The sequence below is a fragment of the Canis lupus genome, chromosome 25, assembly GCF_011100685.1.
Source record: "Canis lupus familiaris isolate Mischka breed German Shepherd chromosome 25, alternate assembly UU_Cfam_GSD_1.0, whole genome shotgun sequence".
NCBI classification, from domain to species: domain Eukaryota; kingdom Metazoa; phylum Chordata; class Mammalia; order Carnivora; family Canidae; genus Canis; species Canis lupus.
In genome coordinates, this window is record NC_049246.1 from 19,537,144 (window position 1) to 19,550,792 (window position 13,649).

The 13,649-nt window shown below is 42.2% G+C and overlaps 1 protein-coding gene and 1 long non-coding RNA gene across 6 annotated transcripts in view; one reads left to right on the top strand and one right to left on the bottom strand.

Annotated features, from left to right (window-relative positions):
- PALLD (palladin, cytoskeletal associated protein) overlaps positions 1-13,649 on the top strand; it is a 421,753-nt gene that overhangs the window by 321,493 nt on the left and 86,611 nt on the right. The window lies entirely within an intron of this gene.
- Positions 1-13,649, bottom strand: part of LOC119865927 — an 80,502-nt gene that overhangs the window by 58,585 nt on the left and 8,268 nt on the right. The window contains exon 2 of the long non-coding RNA XR_005378530.1: positions 9,532-9,784. This is a non-coding gene — a long non-coding RNA (uncharacterized LOC119865927). The remainder of the gene's footprint in view (positions 1-9,531; positions 9,785-13,649) is intronic.

Sequence of the window (13,649 nt, forward strand, 5' to 3'; positions counted from 1 at the left end):
GGCTGTGATGGCCTGCACGCGGCCCAAAGGGCTCTGGGGACGGCCGCCGGCGGCCCGCGGCTTCAGAAGCCTGCAGTGCGGGCCCACGCCGCGTGCAGGGGGCTGCCCCCGTGCGCCTCGCTGACCACCCGGGGGGGTCCGTCCGGCTCGGGAAGGGCTTCAGAGGCCGGGTGGCGAGCGCCCCGGCTGGGGACGCGGCGGCGCCGGGCATCCCTCCGCCGGCCGAGCGGGTCGTGCCCGCAGTGGGCCTGCACCCTGCACCCGCAGAGCCCAGCTGCGGGGGCGCGTGGGGGTGCGCGCCCCGCACCCGCGGGAGCTGCGCTGTGATCCGCAGTCCCACGGCACCGGTACCGGGCGAAAGGCAGAAGCGGAGGGGCCCGAGCGTCCGGCGAGAAAGGAGACGCTGCGGAGGACCAGCCTCCGACAAGCCACCGGCCCCGCCCCTCCCCCCAGGCGCAGCAGGGGTCTAACCGGCTTTGGAAACGGCCCAGTTTCCCCGTGGAGGACGCTTTCCTGGTGGTGTTTTGAAGGCTCCTGCCAGAACTGTAGCAACAACTAACTGTCCGCGGATGGCGGGGATGCTTTGCTTCTGGAGCCCACAATTTAAAGGCGTGAGCTTTTCTACTCTACTTTTACGTCCTCCAGGAAAGAGGTTATTATTTTCAGGACCTGGCCGACTTTGATTTAGTGATAAAGGGGTTTGTTGATATCGACCGATAAAGGAGACAGTATGAACTCTATGCGCCCTTGTGCCCTAGAGTGATTGCCTTATTGTAGCTTTAACAATAAATGTATGATGAGTTGGCACAAATTATACAATCAACAGATATTTCAACAAACTCCTAAGCTTTATTTTTTATTCTATTGTATATGAAATAAGATTTATTTGATATTTTTATTTTTTGTCATTAGAATAAGGAGTGAGGTGGGTTGCCCAGTGTCCATACCACATACATTAATAAGAAACTAGGGGGATCCCCGGGTGGCTCAGCGGTTTAGCGCCTGCCTTTGGTCCAGGGTGTGATCCTGGAGTCCCGGGATTGAGTACCGCGTGGGGCTCCCTGCATGGAGCCTGTTCTCCCTCCTCCTGTGTGTCTCTCTCTCTCTCTCATAAATAAATAAACAAACAAATAAATAAATAGCTTTCAACTTAAAAAGAAACTAGGCAAGTACAACAAATAACAAAACATACCAACATTCTAACCATCTCTTCAGCTGTGAGAAAAATTGGTGATCTGAGTGAAGAGCATGGGTAGATGGTTGATAGTAACATACCTTTATTTGGGTGGACAGTTGGAATCCATGTATCATAATTTTAACTGCAGGAATGGTAAAGTAGATCTCCTGCTTTATATGGTTTAGTGACTTCGTGTCCAATCTGTCCCAGGTGAGGACATTGACTAAGTAAAGAATAGATAAATGACCTAGTTAGACTAGCCCTGGTATGCTTCAGGATGTCCTTTTAGGCTCTAGTTTTTAGCTGACTTTAAAACTTTATAAGATAACTGACTGAAAATTGAGTGCCATTTACCACATTGCATTGGGGTTGATCTTAAATATTTTAAAGTATTGTCATCTCTGTAGAAGAGCTGTAGGGTTTGTACTACTTTGATAATAGTTGCTTTTTATCCCTCCAAATATAATTTCCCTAGACTATAGTAATTCTTACACTGTACTATATTTGAAACAACTATGTATTACTGAAATAAAAAGTATTTCCTGGAAATTATCAAGGAGTCCATACTGCTTAAGGTGCTAAAGACATTATTTTAAGAGGAAGTTATTAATTCGTTCAAACAATTGTTTGATTGTTACTCCCACTTTCCGCATTTTTTTCATGGTCGTTGGGAACTGTAAAAATGTATTAGATGCGGTCTTCCCTTCTGTGTATATTTCACAAATAATTTTGCACCCAAAAGTATTGTACTTTTTCAGCATTTATTTCTGAAGATCCAGGTAAACATTGGGTAACCAGAGTTCACTGTGCTTCCAAAATTGCCTACTATGCAGTATGTTGCAAAATAATTTTCTTTTTTTTTTTAAAGATTTTATTTATTTATTCATAGAGACAGAGAGAGAAGAGAGGGGCAGAGACACAGGCAGAGGGAGAAGCAGGCTCCATGCAGGGAGCCGGACGTGGGACTCGATCCAGGGTCTCCAGGATCACGCCCTGGGCTGCAGGCGGTGCCAAACCGCTGCACTAACGGGGCTGCCCTGTTGCAAAATAATTTTCTTCAAGGAGATGGGGGGGCAGGGGACGGGGTAGGCGCTAAATTTACGCTTTAAAAATTAAAGATATGTTAAAAGAGCACTAACCTCTTCGAAAGTGTTCCCAACACATTAAACATTTGGGTCATCTTAATAATATTCTTTTGAGACACTGAACAAAAAATGGAGCTCTACCAGATTTTAAAGGAAGGTGTAGGCAAGATAGGAATTTTGTCTGGGATCATACAGAGATAAAATTGGCTAGTTCTGTGTCCCAGGTTTTTGGCTCTAGAAAATCCCTGTGAGGCTGCACTAATTCAAAAGATTTTATTTTATATTTTAATGGGAAAGTTTTGTCTTATATTTTGTCAAGGGAAAATAATTGTTTGGAGGTGGTAGATGAGAAAGATTTCATCCAAGGAGATTTGATGACTAGGGAGCAGAGAAGCTCATTCTCTCAGGAAAGGCCTGGAGATAAGATGGAAGTAAGGAGGGCCCGAGGGGTCAGGGAAGGAGGAAAAGCATTCTGAAATGAATGGCATGTACAGCTCTCTGTCCAACCCTATTGACTACTGAAAGCATGGACTTCTTCCCAAGCAGTAAGGCTGTCTTATTGGTTATGTGCGTTAGGGTTAACTGTGATATGTAATGTGAGCCTTCCCAGTTAGGCAAGCCTCTCTTACGTGTATATTTTGGACAAGGACTATAAGGAAACAAACCGAAAATGTGGGATGGTTAGTTAACGTCTGTCCACAGTCTCCCACTGAATGTGCATTGGCCCAACTGCCAAAGCTTCACCACTATGGTAAGCTAAAATGGTGATTTTCGCAGTTTGGCATGGACTTTTGGAAGGTGTAAAGGCTTATTGGATGGAAAAGATTTCCTCCTCAGGGAGAAGCTGCCATTCGCAGACAAGGTGTGTCAGCCAGAAGAAATGAGCAAATAACCATTTTCTGGTTTCTATTGGCAAAACGTTGCGTTTTTTTTTTTCTCCCTATGGAAGTGTTAAAAATAGATTCATAGGAAGACACACAAAACCAAGCAAAAGGAATAGACACTGAAGTTTCACCAACAGGAGTGGAGAGAACTAACCTTTGTTAAATAGCTAGCACCAACCAGGCTCTGCTGGATGTGTTACATTCTTTTACCACCCTTCATTCTCACAGAATTCTCTGAGCTAAACCCGACACATTTCCTGGTATTAGAGGATGAGATCAGGTATGCCACTTAGCACCATAGTCTTCGGCTTGCCCCTATTCTTTGTGACATTTGTGATATCTTTCTGAAATCGTCAACCTTACTGAGAATTAGCGGCCCTTACCTTTCAGATAGGTTAGATTCTGAATGTGGATATGTAAATTGGTTGCTGGGAACTCTGAACATACTTTTGCATTGAAATTATGTCCCACTTTGTGGGTAGGTTCCCAGGACAGCCCAGAAATCACAACTGAAATGTTCTACTTTATTAATAGTACCATAGAACCGAGCCACTATATATAACATGGTTTTTGTGGGAAAATGCACTCAAAGCTCCAGCTTGATTTCTTTTTTTTTAAGGTTTTTAATCCCAGCAACAATGGATAAAGGGCCCCACCTTTTCTTTTTCCATTTAAACCCTGAAGGGAAAATAAAGGTACAGAGAGGTACATTTCCTTTCATACTCCCCTTAATGCTAACAGAGACCCCACCCTGGAGCTACAGAGCTTTGGGGAGAGGGAATCCCAGCAGAAGCTGGCTTTGTAACAGAGGGGGAAGAGAAGAAAGTGAAGAGGACCTGGGTAAGAGGGCAGAAGCGAGGCCCACTTGTCAGCTGTGGGATCTATTTTGAATGGCCAGTCAGTGCCAACTGCCTGTTGGTTCACGTTATTTTCTTACTAAACATAATTTTTATCTGAGAACCTAGATCTAGACATCAGCACTGCCTACTTATCTGTTCATTATTGTTAAAGTCAGGGTTAGATTTTCATATGGGGTCTTTAATAATAGGAGGAAAGCATATTTATTGAACTTTTACTTTTCATCTTGAAGCCAGTCCACTAAATTCCCAAACAACTACCTGTTTGGGATTAGATAAACTTGAATGCTAATGTATGATTATTATTATTATTTTTTAAGATTTTATTTATTCATGAGAGACACAGAGAGGCAGAGACACAGGCAGAGGGAGAAGCAGGCTCCCTGTAGGAAGCCTGATGTGGGACTTGATCCCAGGACCCCAGGATCGTGACCTGAGCCAAAGGCAGGCATTCAAGTACTGAGCTACGCTTGTGCCCCAAATGTTATTTTTTTTTAAAAAAAAAGGCTTCTTAATTTATTCATTAGATTGTGTACTCCAAGCACAGATGGTGGGGATGGGGGGGGAGGGGCAGAGGGAGGGGGATTAACAGACTTTGGGGCTAGGAGGGAGCCTGACACCAGGGAGGGCTCTATCCCAGGACCCTGGGATCATGACCTGAGTGAAGGCAGGCCATACTTAACTTACTGAGCCACCCAGGTGCTCCTAAAATGTTAAACACACATTGTCATTGAATCCCTACCACAATCCCACCAACAGCATTTTCAAAATGGTGAAAGACTTTAAGAGGATCATTTGCCTGTAGTCACACAGATCAGAAATGGCAGGACGGAAATCTAATTCACGTATTGTTGAGCAAGTACCCTGGGTACTGGCTAGATTCTGGGAAGAAAGCAGTGGACAAATATGGAAAAATCCCTGCCCTTGTGAAGCTTATATTGCAGTGGTTAGGAGACAAACCATAAACAAATAAACTAAACAACCAGTGCTTCTGGTGGAGTTATATGTTATGGGGGAAGGAAAGCCAGGAATGAGGACAAGGAATGCCAAGGTGAGGGTTGCAGGTCGGTGAGACAGAAATACAGCAGAAGAGTGGCTCAAAGTCAACCACATGAGTCCAGAAGTACTTGTCCTATTGTTTCTCCCTGCAAACTGTTTTGTTTTGTAATGCCGAATGTTTGAGAATGTGCCATCTTCCTTGGTCACTGTAAATACCCCAGCAAGTAACCGAGGAGATGAAGGCCTTGACCTTGTCTATCCAAAGGCCAGTGGGATCTGGTGCACCAGCAGAGTCCTGGGCCTTGGCAGGGGGCACGGAGACGATGCTGCCCTTGCGCTGGGGAAGACCGAATCTGCCAGCCAGGACGGGGGGCGTGGACAGAAGTGGCAGGGGGAGCTGGGGTGCTTCTCTACGTGTTTCTGATTTCTCAGTGAAACAGGAAGCATCAGCTGAGGGCCAGACGAGGGAGCATTTGAGGGAAGTCTGAGGACAGAGGAAGGTGTGAAACAGACACCTGGAGAGGAGGATCCTGAATTTGAATTTGACTGGAGAAATGTACACTCGGGATCTGCCCAAGGTCGAATTCTGACTCTATATCCATGGTGTATTGGACTTCAGAATTCTGTAATCATAAGGAGAAGGACTGTCTCTTCTTTATTTGTCACTTCCATGGAACAGAGTCGCACACCTCATCATTTGTGGTTAGTGTTAGTGTTGTTGAGTGGCTGCTATAATAAAGCTCCTATGCACTTACCCAGAAATCTCCTTTAAAATTTCCCATCCTAATCATCACATTAATCTCACTCTACTCTGAAATGCGTGGACACTCAAAGTTTCTAGAACAGAACTTATATACCAGTTTATTCCTGATTATTTCACTGAGTTAATCTCATCTCTCTCAACATTAACACAAGAGTTTTAGACTCTGAAAGAACGCTTAATGGTATGCTTTTTCTCTGTTTCTTTTTTTGTACTACTCTCCAGTGGCTACCTAAATCAAACCTCATTCGTACCAGATTATGCCTTTCTTGAGGGCAACAAAGATGCCTTCTACTTCTGATCACTGCTGGGTGGTTAGGACACCGCTAGGGCACACTAAAGGTAGTTAGCTGGGAAACAGGAAGACCAATTGCAATGGTTAGAATAATACATGAGATAGATAGATAGATATTGGTGGTATGAGCTAAGTTAATGGTAAAGCAAGTGATAGAAGTAATTGGATCCGGTATGGTTAGAAGACAGAATTGACTGCACTTGGTATTGATGCCAGGTGAAAGCTAAGAGAGTGGGATGCACCAAGGATTATTCCCAGGCTCCTGCCAGGCAGTGGCTAGACAGGGCTGCCATTTAGAGAGGAAGGGACGAGAAGTGGGACATCTCTGGAGGCAGGGCAAGTTTGGTTTGAACATACCATGTGGAGGTGTCCAGGAGGCAATGAGATACCTAGATCTAACATTTGGGGAGATCAAAGTGGGGACAGTGATTGATAAAAGCCTTGGGAGAAGATGACTCTGTTCCAGAAGAGAATGGACAGTGAGAAAATTTCACTCTCAGCATTTGAAGGTGGGGTAAGGATCCTGTCATTTGATGAAGCTGTAGTCTGCCAAATCTGCCCAGTAACAGAACATTAAAGTAAAGCATATCCCAGTAAAACCACAAATGAACTGACTCAGAACTGGAGTTGGAAAAATTTGTAGTTTTTCTTGGTAAAGTCTCATTTCCTACTTGCCTTCGTTACTATAAATGGATGCATTTATATGGAAGGTGATATGTGGATTTTTAAAAAAAATCTATTTTAGGCACTTATTAATAAAGTGAATCCACATGTGCTCCATAATTTTCTCACATAGCACCTCATTGTGCTGTGTCGCAGAATGCTGGAGCACATACTGTCCACACAGAACTATACTGTTTAATGTTAGTGCATCTTCCTTTTCCAGAACTCTTCAACAAGATGGTAGATGCTCAGTGAAACCACCAAGCGCACAAAGCTGCCAGACCTTTTCTGAGATTGACTTCCCTGCTACAGGGGACAAAATGAACGATAAAGTCTGGCAGTGCCACTTGAGGAGGTTACTTGGAATTATTTTATATTGAGAGATTGAGAAAAGCCTAAATCCAGGCCCATCGCAAGCATATCAAGATTGAGACTTCTGAAATCCATTGCTGTCTCTAAGGGCCAAATTCTCATTCATTTAAAAATACCAGGACTTTTGCCACATCCCACTAGTAGAGCTGGGTAGGGCAGATGTCCTTCTCTCTACTCTACAGATTAAAAAGGATAAATTGTATAATTGGTTGACTTTCCAAAGGTGCAGTTATAACAGGACTTGCATCTCCTGCCTCTCGACTGTTTTTCTTTTCAGCACACCGAGCATCCCAAGATGCAGGGTGATATTACCACTTGAAAATGTGCACTGTGGGCAACAGCAGAATTTTCCGAAAGCTGAAGCACAGATGGCAAATCTGGCAAAGTCAAATTAAGAACACTGATTACAAGTTCAGGAGGAAAGTTTTTAAGGATGAATGCTGAATGTTTAAAATCCTTAAGACCAGTTTACTTGGGAAAGGAATCCCAGTGGACGAATCTGGATGGTTACCAAGGGAACCACACAATGGCACTCTCTGCAGGTTGGCCACCTGCCCTGGCCAGCAGCTGAAGAGAAAATGTAACAGTGGTGTTGAGTAGACCCACTCAGCCATTGACCTGCAGTCAGTGTAGACCAGGCATTCTGGCTGCTTTGTGACTATCCCTTCTGTGTCCCTGTAATGTCAGGAGCTCCCAAGCAGGCTCCCTGTGACTTCCACAGCTCTGCTTAGAGCTCCACCTACCTAGTGTTTATTCTTTCTAACCTTAGCATTTTGATTTTGTCTACTTATTAAGCCAAATGCAAACCTGATCATGAAACCGAAGGTTTATCAAATCGGACTTTTAAATATTTACTCAGTGTTAACTATGGCTCCAGTTGTTTCATTTTACTGTAATGTTCTACTTACATCTATAATTAGGTCATATTTCAGAATTACATTGATAATGAATGATTTCATAGTGTAGTACAATTACTGGTTTACTGTGCTTTAAGCAAAATAATTAGCATTCACAGTAATACAGTACATTGTTAATATTTGGTTATTTAGGAGATTTAGCAAAGAATAAGAAGAGTGAATATCTTGAAACAAAGTTTGGCGAGACAGTTGGCTAGGCTCTGAAATTTGAGTATAATTCTCTCTCTTACATAATCGCTTTTATGGATTCTCTTCTAACTTTGAGCTAATCAGCTCATCCTTTCATCGCTGCTTTAGATCTGGCTTCAAATACTATATCTCTTCTACAGCTTCTTTAAAGAAAAATCACTTGTTGGCAAGAAGCCAACTAAAATTATGAATCAGAAAAAATATGGCATTCTAGCTCTTGGTAGTCAGATTGAAGGTTAAAGTATTAGGAAACCACAGGATCTGACTGAACCTGTGCATCATATTATGGCAAGATTGACATACATAGACCTGGTGTTCTCCTTGACCACCCAAGATCTGCATCTTAAGTTAATGATATAGTAAAGTTTAGAAACGTGTCCATGACTTGCAGCCCTATTGTTTTCATGCCACCTTCTTTTATTTTCTGAACTAGTTGAGGAAATGACTGTCATCCCAAGTCTGTCTTCTGATGTGCTGTCTTTTCCCAGACTACCCCAGTTGCCCCTGGGTCTCTGCTGGCCTCTCACGAAACAAAGAGACTAGATGAGATGTGCTTTAGTATCCTGAGCTTTACTGTCCCTATGCCATGTAGGACACGAGAAACAAAAGGCATTCCTGTCCAATTCTGCGTCTTTCTTCTTCATTTTCTCCTCATGATCTCATGGAATGTTTGGTTAAAACACCTAAGAAGTTGATGACTTTATGGGATGCTGCTATTCCGTTGTCTTAGAGAAGGAGAAGGATGTACCTTAGACACCAGTAAATGTCACGTTCTAGTTCATAAGCCTGAGCATGATCAGTAAAACCATGTCAGAGCTTCACAAGTGCCAATTACCCCCAAAATAATGACAGAGCTGTTGAAACAAATGTGTGGCTGTGTATATATCATAGTATTCAAAAACCAGGGAAATCTATACCATCATCTGACCTTGCTCTAGCTTCTAAGCATGACTACTGGGGCTTTGCCAGAAAGGAATTCTAAAGGCAGTAAGGTTTGCCATTAATGGGCCATGTAGCATAAGTAAAAGACTTTCCTGCAAACTTTTTGGAATTTTCTATGCTAATTTATATTTCAGGACATCATACCCTTTGGGTATACTGTAATTTGGGAAACAGGAGACTTAATGAATTGGTGTAACCCCCTGAGCTATGGTGGCAGAAAGTTTAGCTTGGAAAAAAATCACAGGTTCCACCTGGTCAGTTTATCTTCTGGTTAGCTCAAGGTAGAGAAAAATTTACATAGTTTAAAAAGAGCATTTATAAAGTTTATATTTGATTTTCAGCAATCCCATTTCTTAGACTTTGGGATAAACAAATTTAATATTGTACTTACGTATTGTGTGAGTTAGGTTGACATAAGGCTGCAGTCATGGCCGTTCTAGGCAAAAATGATGCTATAAGCAGAAAGTCTTCCCGTCGTATAATGGTTTTTAAGTATACCTTAGTAAATGCTTTTGCTATTTTAATAGTCAGGTAGGTTCATCCCATGAATTGAGCCTTCCATATTAGGCTTTTGGAGACACAGCCAGCCTGGGGATCACATGAGGCCTTGGTGAAAAATGGAGACCAATTGAATGCAGAGGCTTCTGTGGGGCAAGCAGAGTAAAGAATTCAGTCAAATGATGTCATTCCAAGAGAAGCAAGCCCATGCCCGAAAAACTGGCAGCAGCTTACCCATACCAAGCCACCTGAGACATTTCCTGGACTGGAAACAATGTTAGGGAAATTGAACTTCCCTGCCAGATTTACCACACCTTGCCAAAGCCTGGGTACCTCTCATCTTGCCTCAAGAATAATTATAGCTTTATAGCACATCTACCAAGCACTTCCATGAAAGTGAAGAAGGGATCAGTAACACTTGTATTTCAGTGGACTAGAGAAGGGCTGGGAAGATGTGCTTCCCCTTCCCGTTGAAAATAAGGCTTTTCTAAGAAAGAGTGCATCTAGTATGAACCATTATCCACAAGGAAAGTAATCTATCTGGCTATGTGAATCAAAGAGCTTTGGCAAAAAGCTTAGTTTTTTGTTTTGTTTTAGCCACAATCCTCCAGAAAACAATGACTAGATCACCTTTAAAAATTAACAGTCATGGGATCCCTGGGTGGCGCAGCGGTTTGGCGCCTGCCTTTGGCCCAGGGCGCGATCCTGGAGACCCGGGATCGAATCCCACATCGGGCTCCCAGTGCATGGAGCCTGCTTCTCCTTCTGCCTGTGTCTCTGCCTCTCTCTCTCTCTCTCTCTGTGTGACTATCATAAATAAATTAAAAAAATTAAAAAAAAATTAACAGTCATGATTGAATGTGCCCAGAAGGAGAGACTGCTTTTGATTGATCTTTCTCTTCTGCCCAAATCCAAATGAATAGCTTTATTCATTTATTCAATAAATATTTAATGATACTGTTAATTTTCAAAGTGTTTTATATACATTCTATAGTAATTCTTATGGCAATCCTGTGATCATTTTTATCCTTAAAAATTTCATATATATGAAATATATTTTAATATATATAATTTGTATTTTCTACATTTTCCGTGTGTGTGTGTGTGTGTGTGTGTGTGTGTGTGTGTGTACCTCTGTTTTAGAGAAGGGAAAACCCGGCCATGATAAGGTGAAGCATTTCTCTGAGTGGTCAGGTGACACAGAGCTCACTCACTCTGGGTTTCTCTCCCTCTGTCCTAGTGTCTGCTCAAAACCACATGCCCTCAATATACAAGACCCTGTGATTGCTGTCGTATCCTTTAACCCATAGGAGTCTAATTTTATCAAAGATTTATTAGAATATATAAGGTGAAAAAAATCGTGCAACGGGAAATTGAACTAAAACATCCTACAGCAAATCTCACCTGCCAACCCCCTGATAAATACTAAAAAGTTACTGTTGGAGTGTGACATACTTTAAGATTTTTCCATATGCTTTAAAAAGCTAGCATGTTGTTCATTAACTCAGAAAACACCAACTCCACATGTCCCGTGTTCCCTGAATGAGTCGGGAGATGTTGGCCAGGCCCTCTTGTAGATCAGGGGAGAGATGAGCTCAGCAGCAGGATGGATTGGCGAGGCCTGCAGTGGACAGTGGACGCAAATCAGTACATGCAGAGCCCTCAGAGGAAGGGGCCTCAGTTCTGCCAGGGGGGTGCCAGGGGAAGCCTCAGGAGACAGCCAAGACACCTGACAGCAGTCAAGTGTGATAGAAGTAGAAAAGGCAGCTCAACTCCACGTCCACACTCAGAGGTGGAAAAGAGATTGTGTGTCTCAAGGGTGGTGGGCGCTTGCATGGGTGCAGAGGATCCCGCACAGACAGAGCAGAGGAAGGCTTGCCAGCCTGTGAGTATCCTTGCTTGTCACCCTGAAGTGTCACAAAAAACCTACAGATTGCTTTCTCCATGAGATATGTTCGCCAACTGATCAAAATATATCCTGTATGTCTATATAACTTGAGAAATCTTTCTAGATACTTTATAAAGGAATTGTAGAACCTCCTTATCACTTCTTACTGATCCCTTTGTTCTATTTTGTAACGTTACCTGATTTTGATTACCCATAAGACAGGTGGTTATGAGTTTAAGAGACTCCAAAATCATAATTAAAAAACAAAACAAAGATTTCTTCATATAAAGGATTCGACAACTGTTGGTGGGAAGTGGAGCCATGGTTTTAAATAGTAATGTGATGTATTTTTCCAAAGGACTTGAGAGGAGCCTTGCCTTACACAGGTCTTTTGCGGATCTTTCTACCACTAATTTAAGAAGCCCCCTTCAGAGGTATTAGTGAAAAACTTCAGAGGTATCACAAATTCCAAATTCATGTAGCCTGAATAAGTGAGGCTCCCTCTTCCTGGAGTTTGAGATAGCAACTAGTTGTTCCAAGATCATTGTTCTTACTCCTTTTCCTTCTTTCCCTTCCTGATGGGCCATTTGGCCAGTTTGTTACCAGATTATCTTCTCTCAACTATTAATACTATGACTTCATGCTTAACACATGCCATGAACCAGGTATATCACAACTGCCTAATGCAAAAGCCTTTAGTTTGACAGCACATGCTGACAAAGTTGGCTCTGTCCCTCTTTAAAGAGTAGTTCCTATAAACGCTCTCCAATAGAATTCACTCTCCTGGCAGGAGTATGTAAATATTCTCTTGAACAAATCTGTTCAATTCTACACTTCTACACACTTCACTATTTCATTCTTAGATGTTAAGATCTAGAACAGAAAATACATTGGAAGTGCTCTGTAAATCCACTACACATGGTCAAAGGGAAGGTTCCAAGTTCACGTGTCATTTGTTTTCTCATGTTTGCTTTTCTAACTGGGGTAAATTGAGATCTAAATTTGTCTATTTAAGGTGTGTAGCATAAGTGGCTCTAAGCACCTGGTGATTATCTTAAACTTAAGGCCTTATATAACATATAAGGCATCGGTGTCCATACCAGTCAGATTTGATCAACAGAGGGTTTCCTTTGTAAGAGGGAGAAAGAGGTGCAATTATTTTGTAGTTGTCTTACATGAATTTTAAGTATCAGTTCTGTGAGGAGAGTAGGCCTGGGGCGTAAGAGGTAACTCTAGGGAACAGTCCTCATGGAATTTGCAGCTTGCTCCTTGCATGTCACCTGTTAAAGAGCCCCTATGGTAGTGAAGTGGAACAGAAAGAAGATGTATTAGAGTAATTAGGGTTACTGATTGTCATTCAGACAGCTGTCTGGTTTTTCAAACTTTCTAGAAAATTCTGGTGCCTACTAAAGTTTGAGAACCAGTCCTGGTAAAGAAATATGTTGCCCCTTAAATAAGATTTTTTGATACATCAAATGCCAAAACGTCAATTTCTTACGCACAGTAGACCTTTATTTATGGTTAGCAATATTACCAGGGGAAAAAACATCAATATGGCAACTAAGACCAAAGCAAAACAAAGTTTTAATACTTGCTAATGAAGGAAATGCTTGAAATTAGTGGCCTAGCTAAAAGCAGACTGGATCTCAGAGCTGCCCCATCTTCCATTCTGGTTTTAAAAGCTTCTTAATTGAGTTGAAAGTTCAGTTGGAAAAATACTGGTAAAAGATCATCTATTCTTTCTTCCTTTTTCAGATAAAGATAGTCATAAGATCTTTTTGAGAACAATTTGGCTGTAATCATTAAAATGTAAAATTCACATACCTTTTGACCTGACAATTTCTAGAAATTTTTCGCACAGAAGACTCCAAACAAATATGCAAACAGTTCAAGGATCTTCATTGCTAAGCTATTTGTACTAATGAGCATTTGAAGAGAACGTGTCTGTCATTAATAATGAATGGTGTATCTGTACTGTGGGATACTGTGAGGCAGTTGAAAAGTGTGAAGTAGAGCTGAGTGCCGACATGCAAGGAGATCCATGATAAGCTGTTGAAAGATAAAAGATCCCTGAGGGAAAATGCATACGCGTGATCCAATTTTTGTGAAAACAAACAAAAATC